At 41.8% G+C, this 14,249-nt stretch overlaps 1 protein-coding gene across 5 annotated transcripts in view; it reads left to right on the top strand.

Moving 5' to 3' along the window:
* Window positions 1–9,714: 9,714 nt before the first annotated feature.
* The window catches only part of LOC308124499 (trinucleotide repeat-containing gene 6A protein-like), a 28,894-nt gene continuing 24,359 nt past the window's right edge, over window positions 9,715–14,249 (top strand). Inside the window, exons 1-2 of one of the 5 annotated variants that reach the window (XM_080487521.1) lie at window positions 9,715–9,896; window positions 11,316–11,367. The gene's annotated coding sequence lies outside the window, so the exon portion shown is untranslated. Of the gene's footprint in view, window positions 9,897–10,190; window positions 10,868–11,315; window positions 11,368–14,249 lie in introns of those variants that run through there. The other 4 variants (XM_080487520.1, XM_080487522.1, XM_080487518.1 and 1 more) reach the window with 4 other exon arrangements.

Below are 14,249 nucleotides of genomic sequence, written 5' to 3'. Positions count from 1 at the left end.
AAAAAACAATAAATGCAGAGGCAACTTAGGACACACAGCTGTTGGTTTACCAGTTATCGTTTCACCAAACTCCTGTTGGATTAGGCAAAATAAAATAAAGATTTAAACAAAAGAAGAAGAAAAAGAAAAATTTGCATGGCATTAGTATTAAATAAAAAATGGCTGACAATTTGAGTGTTTCTTAGCTGTTTTGTTGCCATTTTGTCACTAGCCGGTCTGGCTTCAACTGAACTACTAAAACTAATTACTAAATGTAACTAATTTAATTAAAAAATCAATTAACTGATTTAATTAACTAATTTAACTAATTAGTAACACAGTGGTGACAGTGGAGCTGATGTGGCACAACTACCCTACAGTATTATGGTTTTAGGCATAGATGCAAAAGTAATGGATTAGTCACCAAGTAATGACTTACTGAGAATAAAAAGAGAAGAATAATCCCACCACTTTTTTTTATATATTAACTAACAAGGGTAATCAATGTTTTTAGCCCCTTGACCACAGACAGAAATGTGTTATACGTGCGTGCGTGTTTGGGGCGATTGCACAGAGCCAATCATCCATCTCAGACCTTCAGAGAATAAGAGGAGAAATGAATATCTAAATGACAGTTGCTCCATCATGAGAAATGTAATCTGCATGGCTAACCAAAGGTCTTCTGCCCATTTAGTGTCTGCGTCTGTGTGTGTGCGCACGATTGTCTGCGTGCGCACCTTCCTGCAGAAATATGATGCATTGCATCTGGAACCTGCTATGGCGTTCCCATGGTAACGCCCGTCACGCTGACAGGCCCCCGTTGCTGGCGCGCGCGCACACACACGGTGGTAATGAGAGAGAGACTGGCAGCATGCCAGGACAATCTACACAAACCCCTTCCCCCCATGCACTGGAACATTCTGTGCGCACTCACACACACACACACACACACACACAAAACGCTTTCACACACACTTGGTGTAGGGCTGCTCGGGTGGCGTGGCATGGGGGGTTGTAGCAGTGTGCATGCATGTCTTTTTCTCTTTGTATGGGTAGATTTCACTCTGAAATCACTGGGACGTGTTTCTGTCCCTGGGACGTTCGGTCTGTGTTTGAGAACACTTATTGCGGGTCAAACGAGGTGAAGTCGACTTCACGGCAAGACAGTGGAGAGTAAAATCAATAATCACAGTTTGACTGGATTTCTGTAGTCACTACGTGTTGTGTTGAGTTTAGATGTGGTCAAAACCATTTACTGTGGCCTCTTTAAGAGCTCTCTTTCCCCACTGTTCTTTATCCAGCATGTCTGTACCTTTGCCCCCTCCCATCGCATCATTCTCCTCTTTGTCATTCACACTTTGAAGTGGAGTTTCACTCACTGAACACACGCACACACGCACACACACGCACACACACACACACACACACACACACACACACACACACACACAACACACACACACACACACACACACACACACTAGTCCTCAGTTCAGGTCTTCATTGCCACACACAGGAGAATGCGCATTACAGCACAACCTCAACCACAAATGTAAAGTTTGTCAAATCACTAGTCAATCTTGTTCAGGCTCAGATATTTCACATTCACTTTCTTAACTGGTCTATGCAAATCGAGGCAACAGAATCAGTCTGGTGGCCTTTTTCTTTTTATGACGGTGAGCAGCAGCCCCAATACCACAAACTACTCATCTGTGTTCTGACTCAGATACTGACGTCTCATACTGTGAAACCCAAAGAATAAACAGTTCGGCTCATCTATGAAGCATGTTGACCTCCTTCACTGTCAAGCATGAGTTATTTAGCTCAGTTTCTCTCTCTCTCTCTCTCTCTCTCTCTGAAAAAAGTGGCTCTAGGTCATGTGACAAAATCACCTTTTACTGACAGATATAAACAGACATATTGTTTCACAATGTTATCCCGCCTGAGCTATAATTTTCCTGAAATTAAAAATGAACTAAAGGAAAAGAAGCTCATTTTAAACAAGTGCATTTCTTATAATAAAACCTTGTAGTTGTCCATCATGATAAATAGTCAAATGGTAATGGAATAAATTAATGAATGCCTGCAAATGAGCCCCAGCTGCTTTCCGTAGGTCATGAAAACATCCATCATTTTCGGGAGGGTCAAGTGAAGCTGATCATGGAAGTTAAATGCAATGACACACCTGTGCCATCTTTGTATGGACTTATAAAACACAGGATGCCGTTATTTGTGATCAATGAAAGGGAATACTATTGAATATATTGAAAGAGTTGAGCAAAGTATTAGCCTTAGCACCCGGGCGGAAGAGAATTGCAACTATTTCCCCTTCTAATGCGAAAAGCTAATCTTTTTGGCATATGACACTGTTTGAAGCAACGTGATTCTCAACAAAGCAAATCAAAATATTGAGCTTTTCAAACAACGGTTTTGTCCTTTCAGTGCAGCCCGTTTAGGCAAAGTTACACTCCTATTCTAGTTGATCTTTTCTCCCCTTCCCGGCACCACCACAGAGAGATATGTGCTCCGCACAGTTGAAAGGCTTCACTTTGCCACCATCACAGCAAAGTCGATCTCACAATGTCTGATACTGTATGTTAGCATGGGACTCTGTGTGTGTGTGTGTGTGTGTGTGTGTGTGTGTGTGTGTGTGTGTGTGTGTGTGTGTGTGTGTGTGTATGTGTGTGTGTGGACTTGTATGCAGTTGCATGTGGCATACAATTTATCAGTGTTTGTTCCTGAGCCCACAGTCACTTCTCTCTGCATGGTATGGTATGCAGACTGGGGAGGAATGGCAATAAGACCAGCCAATCACTGTTCTCTGTGACCACTGATCTGCATGAGCTCCTGCAGTAATCGAGGTACAAGGCCAGCATCGGATCAGCGATATGAATACAAATGAGGATGAATTTAAATAAATGGGTACATTTGAATGTGTTACACTGGCAGCCCGCACGCTTATCAACACTATCTGTATATTCAAGACTCGGTGATGGATTACAGGGACATATATGGAAATAATGTAATCGCATTTCTGTTTGTATGTTGCAGAAAACATTCTGTGGATGTGCAGTGTGTGCATGCCAAAGAAGGTCTGCAAGGTTGAATGAAAGTCACCTGCATAAAAGAAAATCACAAGCAAAACAGCTGATGGATTAGGTTGGTCTCTGCTCGTTGCATGTCTGTGTGCATGTTTCTGTGTGACTGCACTGGGAGCTGGAGGGGGAGTGGGGGATGAATGTTCAGGTAATTGGTTGAAGACCAGGTGTAATTTTAGCCCCAACAAATCCATTTCAAAGCTGGCACCCTGTCTGGGGGGAGCGGGAAGCATATCTGAAAGACCGAGCTTCACCGAGGATGAATTCAAATTCAAAATTGTGGTAAAGTGACTGGTTAAAGTTTGTACTTTTTCCACTTAATGACTTCATGTGATAAATTGCATAATATAACTGGTAGTGTTCAAATATTACAAACATTTTTTTTTCTTTTTTTTTTTCACAAACCCTGTTCAAGGTGGAGTTTATCTGCTTGGCCCTTCTGTGTGAGCCCCACTGAGTATGAGGGGATGTGGTCTCGACATTGTTAACAGAGTTTTGAGGACTGGTGTTTGCACTGTCATGTTGGTTTCTGATTTCCACCTTCTTCCGGGGATCCGCACCCATGAACAAGTACCTATACTTTATCATCGACCCAGCTCCAAAAGACCTCCAAAATCCAAATCCGTTCATTATATCGATCATAGAGTACAGTGAGAGCATGTGTTCATGGAGAATAAAATTGATTTGTGTTGAAACAGATTCATAAGTGTGATTGTTATTGAGAGGTCCGATGTTATTTTCTTTTTAACTTTTCTGGTTGTGCTGGTCAGTGTGTAAATAGTTTATTCACTTTGCTGTGTCAATATTATTGAACTCTATTGAACAGGTGAGTCTACATTGAATGCACTGCTCATATGCAATGTTATTTGTATTTCTAGGGCACAAACAGAAGTCAAGGCTGCATCTTTTGGCATCATTTCCTTGGATCTTGGTTCAACACTCACATATTATTATGTCTCGTGAATCCGAAGGTTTCTTAGTGCTTTTATTTAAACAGTTCAACTAAAAATGAGTAGGTGTGCAAATTACTGCGGAAATTTGTGATTTAAAATATATATATATATATGCAGTTCACAAATTAAAACGATGCAGATAAATGACCCTGTGCAATTCAGTAAGAAAAATGAAGATGAAAGTTCAAATTGTGTCTGAACACTGGTCAAAAGATTTGGATGAGTTAAGTTTTCCATTAACAAAAAATAAATAAATAAATAAATAAATCACCACTGGTTCTAGAAATGCAACAATAAGGCTGAAGTTGGCTGCACAAAGTGGCAGCCAGGTGAGGCTGGAAAAATGCACTGTTTGCACATTGAGCGTGCACACACAGTCACACACTCTGCAGTACTGTGAACACTGCAGCTTACTAGTGTGCACGTCTGTACTCAGGACAAGCCTATTACTACTTGACATGCAAATCTCTTTTCTGACCTTCTTCTGTCTGTCAGTCTGTCTCCCTCATAGACTCTACCCCCCCCCCCCCCCACACACACACACACACACACACATTCTCTCTCTCCCAGCTCACATCCCTCTTTTTTCTCTCTTGCACTCACACTTCAGTTCGATTTTCTTTGCCTCATTCTTTCTCTAAAGAATTATAGTCTTCCCGTTTTTTTTTTTTAACATCCATTCTAAATTCTTTGGCTGATCGCTGTGACCAGTCTGTCTTCCTGTTAGAGATACAAACTGCAGTTTGGCTCCATCCAAGGAGTCACAATATGAAAACACTTTTATGCGTTGTGCATGTGCCTTTGTTTGACTCACTTTGTGAGGTCCAGAAATGGGATGCAACGTACACTTGCAGGATGCTGACCTGCCTCCAAGAGGTCAACTGATTTTAAGGTTTAAGGGGCGAAGGTTACAATTAGGCCTGAGTTAGGTCTAGACACTTAGTTTTGATAGTTGTGTTTGGGGAAAAGAGGTTAAGAATTATGTCAACAGAGTTGTATAATTTCCATAGCCAGTGCTCTGTCAGTAAACGTGGCTATACGTGAGTGTGTGTGTGTGTGTTCCCAGAGCCTTTTTCTTGCATTTGAAATGTGGATGTTTGAGTATTCAATCCTTGGTTTTCTCTGCCTACGCTGCTCTGTCTGTCAAGGTTACTTGCCTCTTCACAGTCCATTACCAACTTCTTTGACTGCACCGCTCCAGTTTCCTCCCAGTAAAAACCCCCATGCTTACATTACGGTTTTTCTCTCTAAATTATATCATATAATCATCACATTTTATTTCCTTTCTACGTTTTCAAATGGTCACATTTGTGCACCTTTTTTTTCCAGGCTTTTGAAACCAAAAAAAAGGTTTTTGAAATGCTTTCTGTACTCTAGTTCTTTTTACAGATCTTCTCCTGCCATTTTCTGCAAATTTGATATCTCATATGTGTGCATCTGTACTTTTTTAGCCTTGTGGGATCTAGATTTCACGCTACTTTGCACTAGTATATTCTGAAGGACGGGAACCTTTTCAATCAAGTCAGAATAGGACCTGCTTTCTTTACAAAGTGAACCCTTTATCCATATTTCTTGGCACAATTTCACCCGGTGGAAAGCTGTGATAATAACAAGTGAGGCTGCTCTGAATTAAAAAAAAAAGAAAAAAAAACTTGCAGCGTTGTGAAACAACATCCTTTTTGAAACCAGCAATAAGGCTTTCACCCTCACTTTTTGATTTGGTTTCACTACCGAATGCCACAACTAGAACTTTGTGCATATTTACCAAAGGCCTTGCTACCTGATATCAGCCCGATGAGCCGGTACGCTTTGATGTTTGTTTGAACGTGAATGTCAAAGTGTCCCAAACCCTCAGCATGTCAGTGCATCCTGTTGAGCTGTTATTTTAATATTTATTTTTATATGTAATGAATTTCATTAAGAAGTTGAAATGCAGCACAACATCAAACATACATTAAAAACATATGGAAGTGTATTCAAATCGATGCTGTATATTTTTGTTAAGTCACGATATTGTCTTAACATGTAAAAATATGCATTACGATCAACTACATTCGTAAAAGCTGCTCACGTCCCGGCACATCTTGTGCAGTGGAAACGGAGCCAAACATAAAACAATTTCACATGAGTGGGAGTGTTGATGTTTTGACTTTTAGCACAGCTGTGAATTGTCATAAATGATTTTAGCCTTGGTGATGCTCAATACAACAACATGACCTCTGGTCTTTTATTGCTTTTATACACAAATCAGCCACAACAATACGGTCAACCTTTTGCAGCCCCACATCCGTCAGACTGTGATTTTACTGCGCATAAGAATTTTGGGCTACTGAACTTGATCATAACCGGCTCAACGCATTTTGATTGTTACAGTGACCACTGCAGATCAGGGACCACCAATAAAAGAGCTGCAGATAGGCAGATGCATTGAATCACTCATCTAGCCATTACAATTTTTACACAAATCCTCATGTTGGACAGTTTTCGACATCGAACACATCAACTTTTGGGCCATGTCATTCAATTGTTGCGTAATATATCCACCCCACATGATCAGTGTTTTTACTTAATTTGCCAGGTGTCATAATGTTTCGGCTAATTGGTGAGAATAGTTGTATACAAACCAGTTATTGCTTGACAGAAATTAAAAATTATGTAATAATTGAATCCATCTTCTACAATGCTTGATACAGTCCAGGGTGATGTGGCGCTGTACTTGTTCCCCGCTCAATGGTGAGGGCAGGAATAATCACATTCACACCAACGGGCAATTCAAACTGCCCACTTAACCTCAATCGCTTCTAGTTTGAACTATATAGGAAGAAACTGAAGTACCCACACACGCATGGAGAGAACATTTTAACTTACCGCAGAGAGACCCCCGGCTGCACTCAAATGGTAGATACTGTTGCTGTGAGGCGAGACCACTAACCACAATGCTACCATGAGCCAAGGAATTATTTATTTATTTGATGAATCATTTGTTTTGGCTGTGCAGACACAAATAGTGTCGCTACAAAACAATGAAGCAACTGTTGGAAACCGTCCAAAGCCACCATGAAACAATTTTATTATTTATACGTATTTATACATTTCCATTTCATGTGCAACCAGACAACGAACGATTGTCACTATTGTCAGACTTGTCAAACAAGAATTAGCCATTCTCAGTTTCATTAAAGGCTTTTCAAACACTATAAGCTCTGACGTGTCCAAGTGTTGTTATGCTGAATGTCTCCAGATTCTTCTGTTGGAACTAATTGTTGTGCGTACACCGTCACGAGTTGGAAACCTGTCAGTACCAAAGCTTCTGGTGGTATTTGGCAGCGGTCTTTCAACGCTGCTTTTGGAAGCGCACCCACTTCTCTGTATACTGTATAATCTAATCTTCTTGTCTGTGATACCTGCTCAAATAAAATCGTTACTTGGCAGCAGATGAACCATGCCTCTCACTCGGCGTCACAGTCAAATATGGTCAGATAACAGCGGCAATTTGTGCACAAGGCTGGGGCTTGTTTTTGCCATAGGTGGGTCAATGGTCACTGCTTTGCACACACGGGTTGCTGCTCGCTCCTGTAAGCAGGGACAGCCTTTGTCTCGCTGGTGAAACGTTGGCAGATTCCACGCTGTATTTGTTTCTCTGCTGTTCAGGCATCTCTCTCTCTTTCCTTTCTTTTCTCTGCTCTTTCTCTTTCACCTCTTTTAATGGTTGTTTCCTTACAGGGCAGCCATTGCCATGCACGGATGGTTAAGTGAACTTTGTGATTAAAGTGGGGAGATGCTGAAATTATCCACATTATTTTTTGTGTTGTAAGGAGAGAGTTTAACATTCTGCATGCAACAAAACCTGAAATATTATAAAACCAGAGTTGTACATAATGAGAATTCTGTTGCACTTGTGCTTTCATGGCTACTTTTTGAATTGATCTTTTGTCACTTTTTAAAGTCAGCAAAATGAAATAAAAGAAAGACAGAAAGAAAGAACATTTATTACAGGGTCACATAATCAAAAGTTAAGTACCTGTCTAGATACGTAGAACAACTATTCAGCGATTAGTTTTTTCAGCCATTGTTTTTTCACGCACTATTATTACTTTGAAAGAAATGTGAAAGAACTAGGAAATTACCAAGTATGATCACTTGTTAAAGGTTAAGTGGAATTATCAGCTTGAGAAATATGTAATAATCCATCCATCCATCAATCTTCCATACCGCTTATCCTGTTCAGGGTCGCAGGGCACTGGAGCTGATCCCAGCTTACTATGGGCGAGTCCAGGATACACTTTGGTCAGGTCACCTGTCTATTGCAGAGCTAATAATTTGTTTCTTACCTTTTACAATTTGGTCGCAATCCAACTGTGAACTGTGAAACAACATGGCAGAGCTAATCATCGTTCAAACAAAATCAAACTAGTGTACGTTTTGAAAGATATGTCCAACATTTCAATAAGTTATATTTAGGGTACTTCTGTTTTGCAAATATTATGACATATAGTAGGACAATGGTGGTCAATAACCTGTAAACCAGACATGGACATCCGCTGGTCCCGATTTTCCTTTTTTTTTGGTCCCTGTCAAAATCATTTTAAACAATGCAGATACACGGAGGAAGGTCATTAACCACACTTGAACTCAGTATCAATTGCAATTCATTCTCAAATACAAACTTAATGGACAAATTTTGATGATTAATTGTTTAACAAATAGCTTAAGAATAGCAGACACAACACAACACTGAGACCCAAGCTGAGATATCGGTGATGCTGCCATGAAAGATGGATAATTCTTCGCGAAAAAACTTGCATTCAACTAAACCATGCCGTCATGGTGAGTTTGTAAAAACTTGCATACATTTTCTTGGACAATTCACCTCATTTTGCACCAGAAGGTATCATTGAAATTGGCTTTATGTTGACATTGTGGTAGTAATTGTTTGGTTTTGCAAAAATATAAATATTTTCTTCACATATACTCTGTGTCATAACAAAGACAAACATTCAACTTTAAATGTAAAGCTTATTATGATACTGTTTGACCTGTCAAGCCCAATTAAGATAAAATTGGGCTGTACGTAACCCCTGAAATAAAATGTGCAATAGCAGCATTTTTAAAAAGTTGCGTATTCCTCCTTCTACACAGAGAAAGAGTTTAAGTCAGAGCATTTTTGAAAAGTTGCACCTTGGGTGCCGTTATAAAAGTTTTGTTTACAGTAGCTTGGAGCACCCTTGTAGTGTAAATGGTACCCAAAAGACAATCAATATTTTATTCCTTCTTTGAAAAATTCACAAATATTCTTGGTGATTTGGCCGGATTGGAGAATCTTGTGGGTCGATTTTGGCCCACAGCCCTTATGTTTGATACCCCTGCAGTATGAAATTTTAATGAATGCCACTTAAATGTTGAATCTTTGAAAACAGACTTAAAAAAAAAACGACTTTATTCACTGGTACAAATAAACGATTAAAATTAGTGAATGTTTCTCGTCGTGATTCATGTCTTTGTCTTGTTGCGTCGTGCTTCTTTCTGTTTGTTTACTGAGGCGTTTTCCTCATTACTTCGAATCGCATACTTTTACTCTCTTCTCCTCGTGATAAAATGTGTTTATCTTTGGTTGTTTGGTTTTTTTTCCTCAGTGAGAGGAAGTGGTGAACGTATTTCCTGCAGAGAGAGCGAGAGAGAGAGAGAGAGAGCGAGAGACAGAGAGAGAGAGACACCAGTGAAAGAAGGTTGGCCAGCAGCGACTGAAGAAAATGGCGATCTCACAGGATGAATGCCTCCCCTCGTAGATGCTGCAAACGCGTTGATTTTCTTTAGCCTTACAGTCGGCTTTCTTTTTCCACTCTGTTGCACTTTATACTTCAATGAGGTGAGCTTGCTTCCGCCGTGTTTTCTCGTCGTTTGTGCTCCGTTTCGTGCGGTCCCGTGTTCGGCGGACAGAGTCCCCGGGAGCAGAGACACCGGAGCCGGGGGAGATAAGTTCAACAGCCGCTGTTGTTTTCGTTAGCCGAGCGGAGGTAGGGGTGAGGGGGGTTATTCGTGAAGCCGGCTTGGTTACAAACGCATCGACGGAGGGTTTGCGTTTGCTTGCAAATTGGTGCATATTTGACTGATTTCCGAGGTAAACGCCTGTGTTTATAGTCGGCTTAACCTTGTGCTAACTAGTGCGAGTCCTGGTTAACGCCAGCCAGCTGTGTCTGCGTTTGTTCTGGAGCCCCGCACCGTTTCTCTTCACGCCGCGTCGCGTTTGCTCCCCGATCGTTTGTTTCAGCGGCGGCACACAAATTGCGGCGTGATTGGGATCCGTGTGCCGACGTGTTTATACGAACAACTCCCACCGCATCCGCTGCATTTCGAAGAAGACTGATGGAAGTTAACTAGCCGCTCCGTAGCGTTAGCTCGTAGCATAGCATGCTAATTCTTGACGACGCAGGTCGCGCGACGGCGATATCGGTCGCCCGTTTGCTCTTTCAGCTTGCTCACATTGGAGTAACGCCGGTCGAAATGTACGTATCGGTGCTTATGTTGCAGGGAAACGTGTTGCATTAAGGTGTATTTTTGCGGTTAGATCGTGAAACCTGCAGGTTTAACCCCCTCTGTCGGCGGGACGGGGCAGCTGGTTAGCTAAACCAGACCTCCGCTCTCCTGCCTTTCTGCTCCCGATCGACGCACTTCTGCACGGACGTCGCCCACGCGACAAAACCTCGTTGGAGTTCGATCGCATCGACTTTATGTTCGATGCACAGCTGATGTCGTTGTTTCGAGACCACATTGGAGAGAAGAAAGAGGGAGAAAAAATGAAACCCCAGCAGGCTCGCGAGGAGCCATGTTGGTTAAGCTGTAAGTCAGGCAACAGCTGAGATAATGGCCGATCAGGACCCGAGCTGTAACTTTGACCTACACACACACACACACACACACACTCACTCGGGTCTTTTATCACTCTCTCGCGTCCAACTCGGAGAAGCTGAGTTTGAGGAGACCCTTTATCATGTAATGCAGTCCAACCTGCATTTCCACATTGACTCGTTCAAGTAGTTTTTTTAAGGGCTAATTACTGACGAGACTTGTTTGTTTCTGTACGCTGGGTGAGGTGCGTGCCTGCGCGCACTAAAAACACATTAGATTCAATCACTCCAGACATTTCAACAGGAACATCAGCTTATGTATTTTTGTGTGTGAATTAATGTTTTACCGTTATATTGCCGGTCACAAGTGCTTTTTTTTTTTTATGGCAGTGTGTGGCTGTACCAGAGATTAGTCCTCTTATCTCATCTTTTTCTTTCAGAGATTCGGAATTGGAAGCTGTTGCCACCAAAGAAACTGAAGCATCTTAACAGGTCAGTGTGCCACCAAACGCATGCAACCATTTGCAAGTCTTTCAGACATGCACAGCTTACTGCATTAAAGTTTATAGCATCAGCAAGTTCCACCTTTTCAATGTATGTGCTTTTTGTTGTACGTTCACGGAATAGTCTCCCTTTTAAAAGCTGTGAGCTTATCCTGCCGCTTACCATTTGTGGATGGCTTGAATTCTAGTGTGGGCTAATGTTTACACCTCATTAAATATTAACCAGCTTAGAGTAAGCAACAGGAACACCCCTTTTGTCAATCAGTACTGTGCCATAGTGCGCCAGTATTAACTTTTATCAAGATTCTTACAGGATAGATGTGAACTGCATTCATTTTCGATGGAGGTATACTAAAGTCACCACGACCTATAACTATTTGTGAACTTTCATGTTCTGTCTTTGTATTAGGCAACTACAGGGTTGTGTGTGGGTGGGTCTCTGTCTGTGTGTGTGTCTTTGTTGGTGGTTGTGGGTGGGGGGTGGGGGTGTCTCCTGCTTATGCAAGCACATGCAGTTCCGTTTGAATTGAATTGGAGGGTCTAGGTTGGTCTAGGCTGCATTGTGCTGAGTAAGCTTTGCTGTTTTAAAATCGCTAAAAGAGAAGCCAGAGTCCTGATGTTTTGTGTGTGGAAAGGTGTTTGTGTGGCTCATTGTGTCCATACAGTTGGTCCACAATGGAGCTTTGGGCCACAACACAATCCAAAGACCCCATATGACTTGGAATTGTAGTAAGAGCCTACATCTTTTCATAGATTATCTGAATGATTTGGTGTTATTGGAATTAGGCCATAGCCATCGTCTGAAGTGTCTTTTTAAAAATGATTGTCATTGGACTTGTACGGTTTCTTTGTTGTGCTGGTTTGTTTTGGGGTTGGTTGCTAAAGCCCGCTGAAAGTGTTTCACTTTTTCCAAGCATTGGGGCAGATTTTCCCATCGTGGTTGAAACACACTGCTGCTTCGGTAATCTGAGGGGAAATGGTACTTAAATTCATAGATGTATTCATGTGAGCAATTACAGACTTTTGCTGCAAACGGGAATGTGTGTATTTCCTAGGTTTTGGAAAGTGCTCCCTCTATTATGTTTAAGAAAAATGCACTGTTTGGAGATCGGCGTGGTTAATGTTTATATTAGGTCTGTGAGTTTGATTCTTTTGTGGCTCCGGTGACAATTACAGTCTCCGTGGCAAAAACCCGAAGTGCTCCGATCCAAAGATGTTCTGCATGAATAAAACAACAGTCATTCGGTAAACAGAAGATTCTCAATTCACTTCAGATTCCCACAAATCCAGTTCCTGCTTGTAGACCTTTCACATTCCTGAAGCCGGCTCTGTTGAAGATCTATATTACACCTCTTTACTTTCACTTTTGGTTATATGCACTCATATGCTGCCGGAGTTTTGTAACAACTGTGGTGTGTGTATTCTCCAGCACATCTCTGCAAATCTTGTTCATACGTAGCAGGGGAGTCTTAATATGCACAGAATGGGTTCTCGGCTCTGCTTCCAAATATCGCCGCAGCACATTTTCACTCGTGTGAGGAAAACTATGTCTCCACAAGAGGTTAAAATTTGAGCTCTAACTCCTTTCTGAAGTAGCCCAGATGAGCATTTCATGTTTTGAATTTAATACTGCAGTGCTATAAATTCCCAAGATGTTGCGACATTGCTCCATTGGTTGGATATCAGGTAGTTGATTATTGGCTCCCTCGGCAATAAAGCCACACCTGCAGATGGTCCTGAGACTGAAACAATCACGGATCTGAACCGGCGCATTTTGAAGCATTCGACCTTTGCAGGCACAGACAGGACGCGAGCCACCCAAAACCAGTTCTACGTAAACAAGTAGTGGAGCTGCGCAGCTCGACCGGAGTGTGTTTGGCTTTGCTCTTTGAATCATAGTGTTGTAACACGACTTGGTCAGAAACGGGTCGATGGTTATGCAGAAGTTTGACCTTGTGTTAGTTTTTTTATTTTTAGACATGCTCTGCATTTGAAAAATGACATGAAAATGTAAAAATTTTAACGTCTACATATCGAAACCTTTCATGCCTGATCACATCTCATTATATTGGGGAGGGGGGGGGGGTGATAGAGAAAACCCGCCTGTCATTTTTGCACAGAGACACACTAAACATTTCCTTTGTTTTTAATTTTAGCTTTGTGACACCAAGCACAAACCTCAACTCTGAAACCAGCCCCTCCCTTCTCTGCCAGCAGCACCACTTTAATTGCCTCTCTTTTTTTTTTTTTCCTCCCAGAAATATCATACTCTGCCTTTCTTAAGTTACCATGACCTGAAATGAACTAGCCTCGTTTTGTCTGCACAAAAGCGGCGGGTGTGATGCAGCACGGCTGGAAATGTCACATCTTGCGACGTCAGATGCACAAGGCTTCTGCTGTAAGGCTGTTTGCGATCACGGGATTCTTGTTGTCATCCACTAATTGAGCGATGGCTTCCCCTGAACGCCGCTTTCGGTGCTGAACCGCCGTGAGAACACGCTAATGCAAATTAATGTAAATGATGCGCTGTTGTACATGCAAATTAGCCATGCGGCTACCTTCTGGCTTTTGTTCTACAAGAGCGGAGAGCTATCTGCCTCTCTTGGCGTGTACGTGCTCATGTGCAGCAGTTCGTCTGAGTGCGCGTCTGGGGTTTTTCTCTGAAAATGGCCTCTTCCACAAGGCTGCGTACCGAATCAATACTGTCTCCTGCAAATTTAAGCAGCCTCGCTATCTCCGCCGCACGACTACTCCTACAGGAAGCGGCAGTCAAACGCTTCAGATTTTTTGCTCTCTTAACTCTTCCGAAACTCGGATATTGTGTGATTATTTTTAACCTTTTTCAATAGCTATAAAAGGGTTTGGAGAGAG

This window comes from Lipophrys pholis (genome assembly GCF_963383615.2).
Source record: "Lipophrys pholis genome assembly, chromosome: 19".
Lineage (NCBI taxonomy): Eukaryota > Metazoa > Chordata > Actinopteri > Blenniiformes > Blenniidae > Lipophrys > Lipophrys pholis.
The sequence above is the reverse complement of the archived record's forward strand: the minus strand, read 5'-3'. Positions and strand labels throughout refer to the sequence as shown.